The following is a 17,185-nucleotide window of genomic DNA, read 5'->3' on the forward strand; positions in this document are numbered from 1 at the left end:
GCAGTGGCTGACAGTATTTCATTTAAAACGTTTGCTATAAATCATTACTGTGTCTATGCACATATCCTGGACTATCAGATTTACATTCTAGCTAGAGCTCTAGGGGTAAGGGTTGCTTAATGTCCAGAAGACACAATGCATGCTACGGAAGACTCTGAATTGTTTAATATTGAACCTGTGCTCTGGGATCGTCTTCTACTGTGTCATGGTAGAGGTCTGAGTGTTAGCTGATCTGCATTGTTCCAATTTCTACAGTGCATGGTTTTAAAAAAAATCATTTTTTGATTGTTATTTTCCCCAATGCAATTGCAAAAGAACAGGTAGGAGAAAACCAGCCATTGTCAACCTTGTCACAATTACGGTAGGCAGGTACATATAAAGCAAGTTAATAATGAAGTGTGACTATGCGGGGGATTACACATACAGATACATAAAATATTGGAGCAAAAGACATCCCCGGGAATTTTCAACGGGAAGTTCACAAACTGAGCCAATCCTCTTCATTGTCGTTGACTCGTCCCTGTCTGATGAGGGGGGTAAATGTGAACCCCAGGGTTCCATGAATCTGGTAACGAGTCCTGCCCACACTTCCAGATCCGCCTCAGCCCTTTAATCACGGGTACAGCGTCTCAGACGTGTCTCTTTGGCCACCTCCCATTCAGCCACATCCACCACCATCGGGTAGAATTTTTACCAGTTCTAGACTGACGGGAACCCCAACACATTGAGGAGGACCATACGGAGAATAGAGTCTTCGCGAACACGCCGCTAATGCTTTGATATACACGGCGTGGTTCAGATTTTTGCCGCTCCCCAAGTATTATGTTTCGTGTGAAGACAATTAACGGATAAAGAGCCTCAAAGATTTGTTCATTTGAGTCCAGAGAATCCATTTTTATCTGGTTCAAGCTGTCTGAAAAGAACAGACTAAAAGAATTGCTCTTGAAAAGATTTCTATCAACCTCTTGTCCTGAAGATGGTCTGACGGTCACATCGCCATCACAGACCGAAACGTCTACTACGGCATCTTCTTCTTTGTACATTTATTGTTGAAGGAACTGTATATTGATGTATTCAAATCACATCCTTCTAGGACTCGATGAAAAGATGTCAACATAGTTGTTTTGTAGGTTGTCTTTCGCCACCTCATGAGCTATGTTTGGTTGATTCCAATGTTTTGTTCCCTGATTTGTAATATTTAACATATATTAAATATATGCTTGTTTGAAGTAGATATTTGCCCCGTGTGTCACATTTGAAGTGGTTTTTAAGATTTTTTGTTTCTTTTAATTGTTTGATTGAATCCATTGTTCACCACTAATCAGGGTGTAACCTTCACAAGCACTTTTAAGACAGGATCTCCCAAAAAAACAGATAAACAAAATCCCTTGCAGGCAAATTTTAATTTTCTGACATTAACCACCCAGCGCTCCCCACTTAGCCCCTGCTGTCTCCTTCAAGAGATTACCACGCACCACTTAAGCAGAGGCAGTTAAGGGGTTGGAATTTATGAGCCTATGTGTGTATGTGTATATATATATATATATATATATATATATATATATATATATATATATATATATATATATATATATACACACACATACATATACATATATACACACATACACATACATATATACACACATACATATACATATATACACACATAGGGTTCATTGCAATAGGTATCTGCTATTCTCAGTTGTTCCAATACTTACAACAAAAACAGACAATTCTGGGCAATCCCATGCTAAATGCAGAAACATAGCCACAGGGGCAGAACACCTGGGTAATAAATAGACTTACTCTGGTCTTTTTTATGGAACATTACAGATGTAACATATTTGCAGTGCAAGAAATTTAAATGGAAACGTTTGAACCTGGCATTATTGGATACCATCTTCACTAAGGAGCACATTCTCTGCCAACTGACGTCATCAAGCTGTACCCCTAGACCACTGTTGCAAGCATCCGGAGCAGAAAGTGGGACAGATAATTGATCTGCAGTCATGGCCTTGTATACGAGGGAAACAAGATGGCGACCCCCGCTCAACTGCAACAGACCTCAAAATGTCAGCGACGTGGCCGGAGCTGCTATAATCTTAGACCGTAACTCACACACAATTGCCTAAACACTATCAAATTGAAGGAACTGTTTTCCTGGAAGCTGCCCTGCTGTGACGACCGGATTTTCAGACCAGATGGAATCAGCTCACCAGAGCACCACCAACCCAGCCGAAACGTAACCACCTCCCTCCTCAGGACCCATCTATCCAGGCACCTGGGTACCTACCTGGGGATGGGGAACTCGCAATATACAAGCTCATATCATCAGAAACACCACTAAATCTATAGGGATTACTAGGAATACTCACTGATTACTAAGGACGTCCATGCCCTATACCACACTCATACCTCCTAGTCTCGCGACCACATGGGCCCAGACTAATCTACCCTGGGGCAGTTCTGATTATTTACCATTACACACTGGTTACACCCAGTGCTCGCTCAAGATAGGCACTGTATCCCCCCAGTGCTCTCACTATTTCATACAAACACAAGCCACAATCCTGTGGGTATACACACTGACCACAATCAGTGCTCTCACTAATGCCGCTCTCTCTCTAGCAGCAATCTCACTACACACCGTGTCCCTCCGGTGCTCTCACAAGCCACAATCCTGTGGGTATACACACTGGCCACAATCAGTGCTCTCACTAACGCCACCTTCCCTAGCAGCGATCTCACTACACACCGTATCCCCCCGGTGCTCTCATTAACGCCGCTACACAACGACGATCACTTTCCTATGAATACCTTCAGCTCTCTCTCTCTCTATGTTGGGAAGTTTCTCTCACTATTCACTAGAGGTTCACTACTACAATAATATTATGGAATGGTCGAATTACTTAGTGTATAACTTATTCTCCTAGCTCAAGGGCTCCTCTCTCTCCCAAATTATTCAGCTGCTACTTACCTGCTGTAACACCTGACTAGAAGAAAAGGTTACCTGCTTTATAAGAACAAGAGGCACACACTGTATGCAAAAGTTATTCCCTGATTTAAGCGCTCCTATTTCCTTTTGATCCATCAGTTACTATACAGCATCTGGTTAGAAGAAAGGTTAGCTCTATCATAAGAACAACACATGCACACTGGTTCACTAAGAACTGGGGTATCTTTATTACAATATAACACTATACTAAAACACATAACTTAAAAAGTAAAATGGGAATAGACACATACACAGATCTGCGGGGTCTCTGTAAAGCTTTATTACTATACTACATCCACATGTAACTAACAGGGACTGTAAATAGACTGCACACCGCTGAAAGAAAAAGGATTAGACATACAATAGGGATGAGGTTAATGTTTAAAGATTAAGGACCAATATCACCTGATTAGTATGGAGTCTTGCTCTATCTGTCATCTGGGCTCCTCTCTCGTCTGTGCCTTAGCTTGTCTTAGATCCTCTCCTGCACTCTTGGACACACATCTGCGCTGATCACTCTGCACTGGATTCCTCTCCCCCACGAACTCTCTCCACCTTCCAACTTCAGTCTAATAGTTTCTGCCGCTCTGATAACCGTTCGCTCCACTAGCTTCTTCACTCTGTCTAATTGTCTCTATTCCAAAGTCCAATTCACTCGAGCTGCTCCCACAGATTAATCCACGATATAACTTCAGTCTCTTCCAAAAGGCATTACTTCAGACTCCAGCTGTTCACAACTCCTTCTGATAAGGAACTGCTTCTGACTGCTTCCTACAGTTCCAGCTCACTGACTGTCTGTCTGTCTTCTCTCTGTTCCAAGCATCTTCTGTCTCTTCTCCTCTGCTCCAACTCCTCTCCTTCTGCACTCAACTCTTTCTGCTCCAATCATCAACTGAACTCCTTCCAACTCAAACTCTTTCTGATTCTCCACTCCTTCTGCAACTCCACTCCTCTCCTCTGCTCCAATCCAACTCAACTAACTGACTCCGCCTCTGCACTTCACTAATATGGAATGCTGTCTCCTCATGGAAAGTTCCAGCCATCAGCCTGCCGCCCATCAGATCCCTGCACCACTCCGCGTCAAGGACACACACCCAGCCGGCCGGCCTTTTGTGGTGTCTTCCACACAGAGAATAATACAGCCTACCGATAAGGGCTGGCCCAGACCGGTTCTCTCCAAGTGAACAACAGCTCATAACTAAAACATTACCTTTACCCTGCAAGCATCTCAGTTCTGCAGTTACAGAAAGCAAAATGGATTCTCTCTAGTTCTGGGCCTTGTAGGCCTGAGAAGGATGAAATAACACTTAGCTCTGTCAGAGTACATACACAAACCATACCAATATGTAATATAAAGTCAGGACTACAGGATCCACCCTCTACTATAGGTAGGATGATGAAAGGACACATAATTATGTCAAAGCCAATAGGCAATAGATAGATTAGAGTCAAGAATAAGGGATCTATCATCATATAAAGCAGCTATCCTCTAGTTTATGCTTCTAGGTCTGGAAAAAGGCCTTAAAAGGACCAACACAAAGCAAGAATACAGATTCAAGATGTTAGCAAGCTTAAAGTCACCATCACTCAGAAATAGAGCCAAAAACCATGTCAGGACACCTGCGCTACCTCAAATGTAATAAATTCCTCATTAAGGAATAAGTCCCCCAATGTTTTTCATCCACCCTCCCTTGCAATACAGCCACCGATTAATACAGTACACAGAACACTGGTAAATCCCAGAATGCAAATTCCCTAGTGAAAGGGCGGGTCTCCCCAGAACCACCCAAACTACTTGTTTCCATATAGATGCATTGGGACGTTTGATGTATGGAACCAGTGCTCCACTACTGCCCCCTGTCATCAGGAGTTTATGGGAGGGGTGTGATCTTTGTTGCATCTTTCAACAGTGATCTCTCCTAGTTTCCCTCCTCTGCACACCAATGTGCTGCATACTGGATCTGGGAGGCCAGGTAATATTGTTCCAGGTTAGTAATTGCTAAGCCCCCTCTTCCAAACGCCGAAATAGGAAGGCCCTCACCTCGCTGCTCCATCCCTTGGCCCAAATCAAAGTTGTAAGAAGAGGGAATACGACTGCTGAAACACCGCTAAAGGCGAAATATCAAACATGGGCTGAATAAAATATAAACATTTTGGTAGGAACACCATCTTTGAGATGGCCACTCGGACCATTAGGGAAAGAGGGCGTGAGTTCCAAAACTGTGCAGTGGAACGAAGGCCTTCCATGACCATTTTGATATTGTATTAGAGGCACTTCTGTGGTGTGTCTACCATTGCTCCCAAGTACTGTAATGTATCTGTGTCACACCGGAGAGGCAAGGGCGGTAGAACAGTTGCTTCATGAGCAGCAAAAGCCCCCAATGGAAGCACTAGTGATTTCCTGTGATTAATCCATAGACCCGACTGTTCCTTGAATGTAGTCAGAAAGTTTAATAGGTAGTAAGGGACTGCCGTGGTGTCGAAAGATTTTTAAAAAGCAGATCATAAGCGTACAAGGACACTAGATGAGTGATGTCTCCTACTTTGATCTCCGACTCTAACATGACCTGCCTGATTTGGACAGCCAAAGGTTCCAGTGCTATAGAAAATAGATGGGGCGAGAGGGGAAACCCCTGGCACGTTCCCCAGCCTACCTCCCATTACTCTGAGCAGAGCCGGGCCACTCGCACCCTGGCTGTAGGACTAGTATATAACAGGCGCACCCAGGCACAAAATTTTGCAGCAAACCCCATTGCCTCCAACATTCACATGAGGTAGTGCCAATTGACGGCATCAAATGCTAAAGCAATATCAATGGAGACCACCACCAATTCCTCCTCCACTTCATGTAAGACATGCATGAGCCACCTTAATAGCTTTGCAAAGGACCTTAGTGTCAGTGTTGATCATGGTAAGCGGCCGGGTCTGAGGGATCCGATCCTGGCTTCAGCATCATAGAGATACAACCCTCTTGCATGGATGGGGGAGCAACTGTAGGTGACCGGCTTCCAATTAGACCTTCAGCAAGCACTGAGTGAGGAGGGGGTGATTGATTGGTAGAACTTTGTCAGGAGGCCAATTGCTGTTCAGAGCGTTAACTTGAGGCAATTTCCCCAGCATCACACGAAGCTCCCCCAGGGAGAGGACAGCATCCAATTTGAGTATTGCAACCTCCCCCAAACGTGGAAGAGCCAGGGAGTTTAGAAAGGCATCCATACGCTCCAGTCGGGTGAAGCCAGATCATGGTACACCTATTCCAAATGAGACCTGAAGACTTCTAGTATGTCATCCTGCATAGAAACTTCCTGGCCCTGAGGGGACCGAAGATGAAGAATGGGAGAGCAAGGTGCCTCTCGCCAAAGTATCCATGCTAACCACCGACCAGTACTGTCTCCCTCTCTATGGAGCAGTTGCAATCGGCTTTCAGAGTACACTTCTCCAGTTTGTACCTTACCCCAGCGACCCTCCTTCTAGCCAGTAAATCCTCTTGTTCTTCTACCCACAGTGGTGTCCAGTGCTGAATACGCAACAGTTTGTCTCCCCCGTAAAAGGAGTTGGCCTTGTAGCGTGCACCTAACCCCACAAGAAAGGCCCAGGTATTGCCCCTAAATCACTGCTTTCATGGCCTTCCATTCAGTCCACTTCGTGAGCATTGTGGATCAGTTAAAATCGAAGAAATCTTCTTCCAAAGTCTCCGGACCGTCTGTGTCTCTGGTGATAACCTCCAGGTTAACGTGGAGCGGGGAATAGGTCCCCATTCACCCTTGCAGTAAATTGGGACATGGTCATATAAGTAACGGGACAGGTGCGACACCGCACAGATGCTAGGCCTCAGTGAGGTGGTTAAGATAATGCGGTCTAATCTACGAGTGTCGTGAAATAACAAGTATATTCCTAGGTTGTCTGGTGTATAGCTCTCCAGATGTCATACAGTCCCAGTTGGTTAGTGACCTCCCTTAGAGCTGTGGTCCTCTTCGGTTTGGTGTTTAGTCAGGGGATGTCTATCAAGTCTTCCGTTCAGTACACAATTGAAGTCCCCATACCATATAACCCGGTGGTCCAGAACCTGTGAGATCAAGTCTCGCACTTTCGGGCAACATATTTTCTCATTTAGATTGGGCCCATTCGTGTTAACAATAGGCACTTCTATACCGTCAAGATTCCGTGAACCAGGAGAAAGCTATCTTCCATATCTGATTCCAAGTAGAATAGGGCAGAAGGAACCCCCTGTGCCACCCAAATACGAGTACCCCAGTAAAAAGTTCTGAAAGTGGCATTAGTGTTCTGACCCCTCCATTTTTTAGCTAGTTTAGTGGCTTACCCAATCCAAAGATGGGTCTCCAATAGACAGGCAATATCCACTTTGTCTTTTTGAATATGGAGAGGGCCCTATACCGTTTTTGATACAACCCTAACCCCTGCACATTCAAGGAAGGGAGCCTGAAAATGATGGGTTTACTACTTGTGGTGTGTGGAGCACAGTGCAGCCCTCACCCACATGCCGTGACATGATGACAATGAAAACACAGATTTTTTTTTAATTTCCGAACTAATATGCACCTCCCAGTTTGGACAAGTAAAAGCAAACCACCACTTCATACAAGCCCACAGAGATCAATGTCAAGACATAAACCATCGCCACCCACCGCATCCCAATACAGTAACAACCCCCACCTTCCCCACTGGATTAAGAGCTGCACACCCGTAAATGTACCATTCTGCAATAATCAACATTCCACATAAGCCACAGACTTCTCAAAGCCATAGTCACCCCCATAAAGCGCCCATATTCCTTAACAGGATAATCGGCTTTTAAGAGTAGTGAACCTGTACGGTAAGGTGGCTTCCCTCACTTACTTGACAGCCCGCCTTCGTTCACCCCCTCATGAACCAGGGGGAACAGTTGATACACCCCATTTATCAGTGTCCCCTCGCGGCCACTGGGGAACAGAAGTCCCTCTCAGAGGTATAATATCGGGAACAGCTCCGCTAGGCTAAGAAGGAGCCTCAGGTGGCCCACCAATTGCCGTGGTCTCTGCCAACGAATTCTCAGGTACCTGTTGGGTTTCAGATTCAAGAGTATCCATACTACCATTATCCCGCACCACAATGCGACCGGTGCACCCCTCTTCTAGCCTGGTGCCACCCTTTGACAGTGGGCGCCTGCTCCGCCCACCATGTCTGTGAAATGAATGCGCTATACTCAAGGGGTGCACTGGGAAAGCATCCGATATATCCAGCAAGGACCAAACACCCTCATGCCTCTCAAAGAACTGAGATCTACCTGCTGCAATGACATGAAGCATAGGAGCATATAATCGAGATCCCTGGTGCGCAATTTTCTCGTCACCGCTAAAAAAAAATTGCCCCGCTCCTGAACTCTAATCAGGGTATATTGCAATAGAACAATTTTCAGACTTTAGGATAGGTGCCTCTCTGGCAGCCTTCAGGATGGCATCCTTGTCCATATAATTCAACACCCTAGGGCACCCGGAGGAGGAACTGGACCAAATGATCTGGGAGCCCTTTGATTAACTAGTCAGACACACATTTGGGAAATAGTGGGCCTCACCCAGTGTTCCAGAAAGCATTCCCCTGACTATCCCTTGGCCCATTCAAGGAGTCTTAGCAGGGGCAGATTGTTCCGCCGTGACTGGCCTCCGCGTCCTTGACTTGGTCCTCTAGGGTAATGGAGATGACCTGTAGCTGGGAGACCTGGTGCTTGAGCTGCTGCCACCCGGACTGCAGGCTAGAGATATTGATTGCTGCATTCTTCACTTTATCCGCTACCTCACGGAGATCTGTCTGCAGGAGGTTTACTTCAATAGATATATCTGCGATCCGTCCCTCCCGGGCAATGTTCAAGCCCTGAATCACCTCGAACAGTGTGGCCTGAGAAGTCTCCTCCTGCCGCTCTTGCGAGCACTCCAGGGTGCGTGATAGCTCCCGATGGGTAAGTTTGAGTGGCTTATCGAGAGTCATAGTACACTGAGTGATGGTGTTCCCCCTGTTATTGTCACTCTCCATGGCAGTGGCAAAGAGGGACCTTCTCCCGACGACACCCCAGGAACACTAATCAGAATAACAAGGACTCAAAGGATCCCCTTGGTATGCAGGAAGGAGCTCGAGGAGACCGTACTAAAGAGATTCCCTCAAGATCTATATACTTTTAATTACCAACATGATTTGCATATTTCACTTTGTTCACACACAACAATAACCTCAGAACTAACGAATAGCATTTCTTTGGTATGTTATTTCATCATTCTTTTCAATTTCATTTCTTATAAATTCATCATTTTTTGTTTTTCATTTTCATTTCTTATAACATCTTTATATCTTTTTATATAGTGATTTTGTGCAAAATACATATCCAGTCTTTTACATCTGATGGTTTAAAACTAGGCAGAAACTTTTTTTGCCACATGACATCAAGATTTGTTCAGATACTGCATCTGTATGGAGTGTGTGGATGTTAATAAGTTTGAATGAATATTAGCGTATGAATGTAATTATATTGTTGTGCTTTTATAGCCAAGGGGCTATTTATTATAAAATTGTTTTTGTATTTGCTGGGATATGTATTTTGCACACAATCACTATTTAAAAAGATAAAAAGATGTTATAAGAAATGAAAATGAAAAACAAAAAATGATTAATTTATAAGAAATGAAATTGAAAAGAATGATGAAATAAAATACCAAAGAAATGCTATTCTTTAGTTCTGAGGTTATTGTTGTGTGTGAACAAAGTGAAATATGCAAATCATGTTGGTAATTAAAAGTATATAGGTCTTGAGGGAATCTCTTTAGTACGGTTTACCTTTTCTCCCCTCTTTTCCCTGACCTTAAAGTATTGTTAGAGGGGTCCCCTCCTTTATGTATCAGGAGCTCGAGGAGACAACTCAGGGTGAATTTGACGTGGAGGGTCAAAGTGAGGTATGGAAGATCCCGCAAAGTGTGAGCACTGGGCACGAAGGAGCAGTGAATCGCCATTGTCCACTCTGTGGTCCCTTATGCAACTGCCCAGCGGGGCCTGCTGTCACATCAGGACTAGGCACTGTGAGAGTAATGTATAGGCCCTGGATTGTCGTTGCTCCCTGTGGTTCAAAAGATCTTAGCTATCGTCCACAGCACCTGGTTTGCATAGTGATCTGCTGGGCACCCACAGGGTAAGACTCACCAGGCCAATAGTGTCCATCGGGCGTGGGTACTGTCCTCCATGGTCACCTCCGCACTGGGCTCCTTCAATTTAGGTAGAAGCGGTGGCGTCAAGGGATGCAATGCTGCTGAGGTGGCCTCCTCCCGGGCGTGCAGCATGTGGTGTCCAGAGCCGGGTAAACCTCAAGAGCATGCACTCGCCCAAGTGTGCCACACCAAGCAAATAGCGAGCGATGCTCTCAGTTACAATGCAGATGGGCCTTCTGACAGCAGAGGCCTCCTAGGCATCAAACATCCTGGCCGGGTGAAGCCCTGTGACGCAAACCACAAAGTGAGCGAGCAGCACTCCCAGCTCTGGCAGGAAAGGGAACCCTCTGTGACCCACAGCCCCACCTGCAGCAGCCATGCAAGTATGGTGCTGCCCCCCGAACACTCCTACTCCGGGCGCCCCTACTCCTGTAACCATGAAGCAGTGGGGTGAGTCCAGGAAAGTAGCTGCTGTTGAAGGAGGGCCACCCGATGGAGATCAGTACGGGCCTCCCAGTCTCCAAGTAAACACTGGCTGGCGGCACCAGGTGCTGTGAAAAACCTAAGCTCGGGCCACTACAGGGACAAGGAAGGATACTGGGATGAGCACATGGGCCCCAGGAGAGCCACCCCGGTGGTGCTGGGCTAAGCCGAAAACCCTGACGGACAAGGAGCCTCAAATGTCATCGTCTCAGACAGGCCCTGGGCCGTTCGGGCTACCTCAAAGACCGTGAGGCTGCACCGGAGTGAAACTGCAGCAAATTTGACCCAAGAGCCCCTCCCAGGCAGAAGGAGCGTGCAATAAGGGGATTCAAATTAGGGGTGCATGTTGCAGGACTTCCAGATATTAATACGGGGAGGCGGAGCTCCCTAGAAACCATCTTGCTTGGCCACGCCCCCCTGCAGTCCATGTTAATGCACTGAGGATATTGAGGCACAGATCCTGTCCTCGTCATAGAGCACAGAGATGTGTAGCCCCAGCCAATTGCTGTAAACTCTATAAGTTATAAGGCATACACGCAGCGGCCAGACTTGTTCTCAAGCTACCAAGGAGATCATCTGCCTCGGCAGCTCTAAAAACATTACATTGGCTACCTATCCCCAAAAGAATACTGTTTAAAATCTTATTGATAGCATTTCGTGCATTCAATGGCACTGGCCCAACTCATCATATCAAACGGTTTCCCCATTACAATCCTGTAAGGTCCTTGAGATCCTCAAATCAGAACCTGATCAAGCCACTCAAATTTAAACTCAAGACCAAAGGAGGCAAGTCTCTATCCTTCTTATCTGGAAAAGCGTGGAATTCTATTCCCACCCACCTCAGATCTTTAACCCAGGAAAACTTTTTTAGAAAACAACTTAAAACATGGATCTACTCCCTTTCGGACGATTATGTAAGGTCCCTCATTTAGCTGCTTTCTCTGCATCCATTTTCCTTTTTGCACACTTGTAGGTAGCGCCAAGATGCTCCTTTCGGAGCGATAGCCTGCGCTTTATAAATGCACAAATACAAATACAATACATTGTAGCTCATCTCTTTGCAACTAACCTATGTTGAGATGTCTGTGGGTTTTTTTTCGATTCTGCCTTTGCTTCTTCTGTGCAGAACCCATAAATCCTATATTCAAACGTCTGCAGACCTCTTTATTTTGTATCTTCAGGGCCTCTACCTGGACCCCATATGCTATGGCATTTAACTTGCACACCCTCCCTCATGAGGATGGGATAGCACTCTCATCGCTGCTATAAAAATAAATGGTGCATGCAGCACACCCTGATATCTCACATACCTCTGCAAACCTGTATCGAATACTAGCATTGTCAAATTTGCAGTGACAACCAAACGGTGTCAGGGCTGCACACACCTCAGCCAACTCTTCCCACATATACCACCACAAACTTCTACAATCAAACATGCAGTCCTCCTATAATCGCTCCAGACAATTAGAGTGCCATGAGGCAGCACAAGTGGCAAGTGTGTGCTTTACAAATATTAGATAACACAAAAGTATGTTGGTAAAATGAGCAATTGGAGTGAGGTCCAGCTCAGAGGAATTTGTGGGGGTAGGGCAACAAGGAAAAAGTGATAGGTTGGAGATATGTGACTGAAAGGAGAGAAGCAGGAACGGAAGAAGCACCGTATTTTTAATCTGCACAAAACTTGCCAAAAACAAGTAAATCTACCTTTACTTCTTTCTGGAAATTTTTTGCTAATTTGTCAAGCGGGGACAAGAAAAAGGGTGGGCACCAAAACGCTGATTTCCCAAGTCGATTTTCATTGGAAATGTTGCTCTCCGACATACAAATAAATAACATCTAAACAGAATTACACCATATTTGGTACAAAAAAAAGCTTCACTCCAAAAGTGTGTTTTTTGTGATTTGGCATAAATTTGCTCTGCCATTTTTGAGAAATTTGCGTTTAAAGAGGTGCTTGTGTTGGGCTTGAAGGGGTTAAAAAGTTAGGTATATGTAGCAGTTGGTCCGGCATGAGTCCCTCTGAACTGAACATTCCTAAAATAGGTCCCTCTGATTGGCTGAATAAGCTTCTTGTCCCGTCAGCCATTTTTATTCCACATTTATTTGGCTGATCACAACTTAGAAGAATATGTTGTGCCTACCATTACAAGACCTGGGAACTCTGTCCCTGTGTCACTTGGGGGTGTAAATGGACCCCCGCCAGTGGTCAGTTTTGTTTCCCATGCTGCGGGTACTGTGATACTCCTGCAGCATCCTATGTGGCTCTCTGTGAGGTTCAGCAGTATTTGCCTCTCAAGCTTCAGCCCCATGGTATCAGAATACAATGCAAATTTGTCAGAGGAAGCTTGCATGGTGTCACAGGACCATGGGCAGTGGGTGCCAGAAGGAACCCGCAGTACATAAAAAAAAATCAAAAACTAAAGGTGGGCTGGGTATTTGTTGAGTTTGGGCATGTGGCTCAGATGTATCATGTTGATTTGCGTCTACAGATGGGATGTGTTGAATTACTTCCTATAGGCAGAATGACAGGATGAGGTGCTCAATTATGTCATTAAACATGTCATGAGAGATGTAATATGTGGGATCATAAGCAGTGCATGGCGGGGGTGCAAGTTATAACATCACTTTAACCTTTCTTTTTTCCAGTCAATTTCTAGGATTTTTTATTTAAGCATAAGCTATTATCACCACTCCTGGTTATATCTGTTTACCTTTGTGTTGTTTCCAGTGAATGTATATGCCCACAGGCTTTACAGTTGCCTACAACCCTACACCAGTTTTGTCTGTGGCCCAGTGTGTGCCCACCCCCTAAAAATCACTTCTAGTGACGTCATTGGTCTCCACCAGGATCCCCTGGTCCTAACACACAGTGAGTCGTCTGTTGTCCACTGATCTGCTAGAAGGCTGTTGATCATGTCCCTTTTGTTCTTGATGCTTCTTGTCCTTATCGTCTGCCACATAGCCTTCTCCCTATTTACCTTTGTTATGTATTTCTGTGTGCTTATTTCTTCTTATGTAAAGCGCTCTGATACCCACGTGGGTCATGATCGCGCTATACAAAACTTATAAATAAATAAATAATGGAGCAGTGGCAGTATTTCATATCCTAAGGTGCGAGCCCCTCCCCAGCTGAGCCCCCCCCCCCCTGCATCCTCACACTGACGTATCCCAGAAGTCCACTGCCTGACACATATGAAGGGAGGGTGGCCGTTCTCCCTGCTGCGCTGTTCAGAGCTAGGGGCGTGTTTAGGGGTACCCATTTAAGAAGAACAAAAAGGATTAATTGCCGGTTTAAGCCCTAATGAGGCTTCTGTGCGAATGAACGTTCCTTCTGAGCAGAGACAAGCGCGCCATTGAGGCGCCCAGCCGCGGGCACCGGGCACCGACGCCGCCTGGATGATAAATGGACGACCGGGGACCATCTGGACACATTATATTTTGCGATAGAGGCGGGTGGGGGCGAGGATTGAGGTTTAGTAGAATTGACAAATCTTTCTAAAGCCGTTTGGGTTTTTTTTTTTTTTAATTCATCAGAAAACCGCGTTTGACACCAGCGTCGACAAGGAGAATAACAAAATAAGCACAGACGGGGAGGGCGGGGCGGGGGATCTTCAATGGGCCCAACTGGCGTCGAATTTGCATTTGAAAAGCCAGGCTTCTGGGACCTAACACCGCTACAGCCTAAGCCCCGGTTAGAGGGCTTAATTGAACCCCATTAAAGGCTGATCAGAGGGCAGGCTGAAGTCAAGCTGGGAAGGAGGGCCAGTACTTAATAAAACAGTGACGTGGCGTGAAGGCTTGGCGCCAGAGGGCTCATCTGAAGTCCAGTCTCCAGAGACTCTACCTGCCTTACTCTGAACTCGGTCCTGTCCGATGGTCAGTCCTGACCTAATCTTGCAGTTTATAACAAGCATTGGCAGTGCCAATAGATCTAGCCTATACCAGAGCTATTGGCTTTGCCAATATGTATAAGCCATGTTGTACCAGCGTGGCATCCCGGATTTGCCAGGACGGTCCCGGGTTTTCACTAGCTGTCCCGGCAGATGTCATGAAATTTAGCTCATGTCCCGGTTTTTAGAGAAGGTTGACTGAAAACGGTGGGAGGTGCTTTTTTTATGTTTTACAAAGCAGGCATAGTTAGCAGTTATTTCAAGAAACTAATATAATTAACAGGCAAGCTTCTGGCTAAAAAATAGCATTTTATGTATGTTTTTACTGCCTGGTCTGTCATTTTCTGCTGAGCAGCGCTGTCATCTGTGCGCTGGATTGAAGTAAAACTGTTCTCCTTCTTCTATTTTCGTGAAATATCCTGGTTTTTGGCTTTAAAATTCTGGTCACCCTATGCTGCTCAGCATGCAGTGGCAGCTGACAGATACCCAAGGTTGGAGTGCAGAACAAAAATAAAAAAATAAATAAAATAAACATACCTTCTTTTCTTTGTCATGCAATGTCCTCCTCCCTCCTGTGTCTTCAGTACGGTCCGGGAGCAGGAAACTGCACTACCCAATCCTGGCACTGCTTTCACAGCATGAAAGCAGTGCCAGGATTGGATAAAGCAGCCTCTCTGCGCTCATAAGAACACTGGAGGCCAGCACTTTCTCTAACCCAGCTAAATAAGCTGGATTAGAGAACTTTAAAAGGCACATGTCTGGCTGGCTGGCCCAAGACAGCCAGCAAAAGAGACATGTGCATTTTAAAGGGCATAGCTCTCTGCTGCTGCCACTCAGCAGCGCTTGCCCCGTCCCGTCCCGACAGTTCAAGGCGGGTTGCTGAAAAATAAAACAGTAATAAATAAAAAATTATAATACAAAAAGTTATTACTGTTTTATTTTTTAGCTCTGGGGTTTGTGGGGCGATGCTCCTCTGTTCAAGTGGAGTAGCCGCCCCTGTCAGCATGGCTAAAAGCTATGAATAGGTAAGTGGTGTATAGTGTCATAGAGTGGACTATCATAGAGAGCAGTTGCCTATAGTGGAGTAGCGTGGAGTGTCATAAAGTGGAGGGGTGTAGAGTGGAGTGGTATGGCATAGAATGTTGTAGATTGTCATAGAGTGCAGGGCCGTACCATAGAGTGGTGTCATAGAGTGGTATAGAATGGAGTAAAGTGACATGCAGTGCCGTAGAGTGGCATAGACTTTCATGGAGCAGCTTAAAGTGGAGTGACTTAGTGTCGTAGAGTGTCCGAGAGTGAAGTGGCATAGAGTATCGTAGAGTGAGGTAAGTGAAAGGGCATAGAGTGGTGTTGAGTGGCGTAGTGTGGAGTATGCATGGGTTGGTAGCACCCTTATATTACAGACAACACATTTTCAATTGAAATGACCATTACATCTGCACATATAGTTTTACTGATAAAACCGTAGATCCCACAAACTATGATGTGTGGAAATGGCATTACTTTGTGATCTGACTTGTTTTGATTGTATTACAAGTTTTGTGCCCGCCACATTTTCGAATTAGAAATAAAGTGCTTCATTTATGCTTTCCTAATTGTGATATGTTTTGAAATATTTGCCTAGTTCATTTACAGACATTTTAATTTAGTTGTGCAAATAAAAAAACCTTTTTTTCCGAGTACCCGGCACGATTCTCACATGATCCCTCTCACATTGAAGTCAGAGAAAGAAAAGCAAACACCAAGCTCCCTTGGAATACAGAGGCTAACATTTGACCTCTGTCTTTGAATGCACAGAAAATGTGACATAAGAACAAAACTTAAAGGCCTGTTTGCAGAAAGTGAGGATTGATGGAAGAATACATGGAGTGATGGTGAATAAGCTTTGCTTCATGGGAGGGACAAAGACATGCAGGACAGCCTAAAACAAATAAAGCCCGCAAACAGAATGCCAGATAATGTGAGTTACAAACCACACAGCCAATGGTAAGCAATGGGCAGAATTCGTTCCAGGGAAGCTTTCAGAATGCCTACAAGAAGTCTTTTTTGCACAACCATTAAAACTACAGTTTACTCTAGATTGCCAAGTGATATTGCACATGTTACACTCTCAGGGACTGCGCCATATTGAACTCTACACTATAATGCCAGTATACTTGTAAAATGCATATTCTCATTGTATGTACTGTTACTGTTGCAGAGTAAAAGCAATAACAAATTTGAAAAAAAGTATTTGTACAACCTGAACCTCAAAGAAAAAATAGTAGCATTTATTGAAGGCCAGTCTTCAAACAGAGTTACTGTGTCAATCCCAAGTCTACTAACTGCAGTCGTGCCAGAAATAGGACTCGATTTCAAGCACCAGCCTTTACGTGCCTGAATATCAGCCATTAAAGAGCAGTCTTATAGGAAGATCTGTCCTGAAAGGGCAGTTTGGTATAGACTAGTTCTCACAGAGCGGCTTTGATTTGACTGTGAACCAGCCTTCAAAGAACGGCCTTGTCAGAATGCCTGTCCTAAAATGACAGCCGAGTCTGAAGGTCAAGCCTCAAACTGTCAAACAGCAGCCATGTCTTAAGGCTGGGCCTTGGGCTCCTGTGCTTTGAAATGAGCTTGAACCTATAGCG

The sequence above is a fragment of the Lissotriton vulgaris genome, chromosome 2_1 (genome assembly GCF_964263255.1).
Source record: "Lissotriton vulgaris chromosome 2_1, aLisVul1.2, whole genome shotgun sequence".
Lineage (NCBI taxonomy): Eukaryota > Metazoa > Chordata > Amphibia > Caudata > Salamandridae > Lissotriton > Lissotriton vulgaris.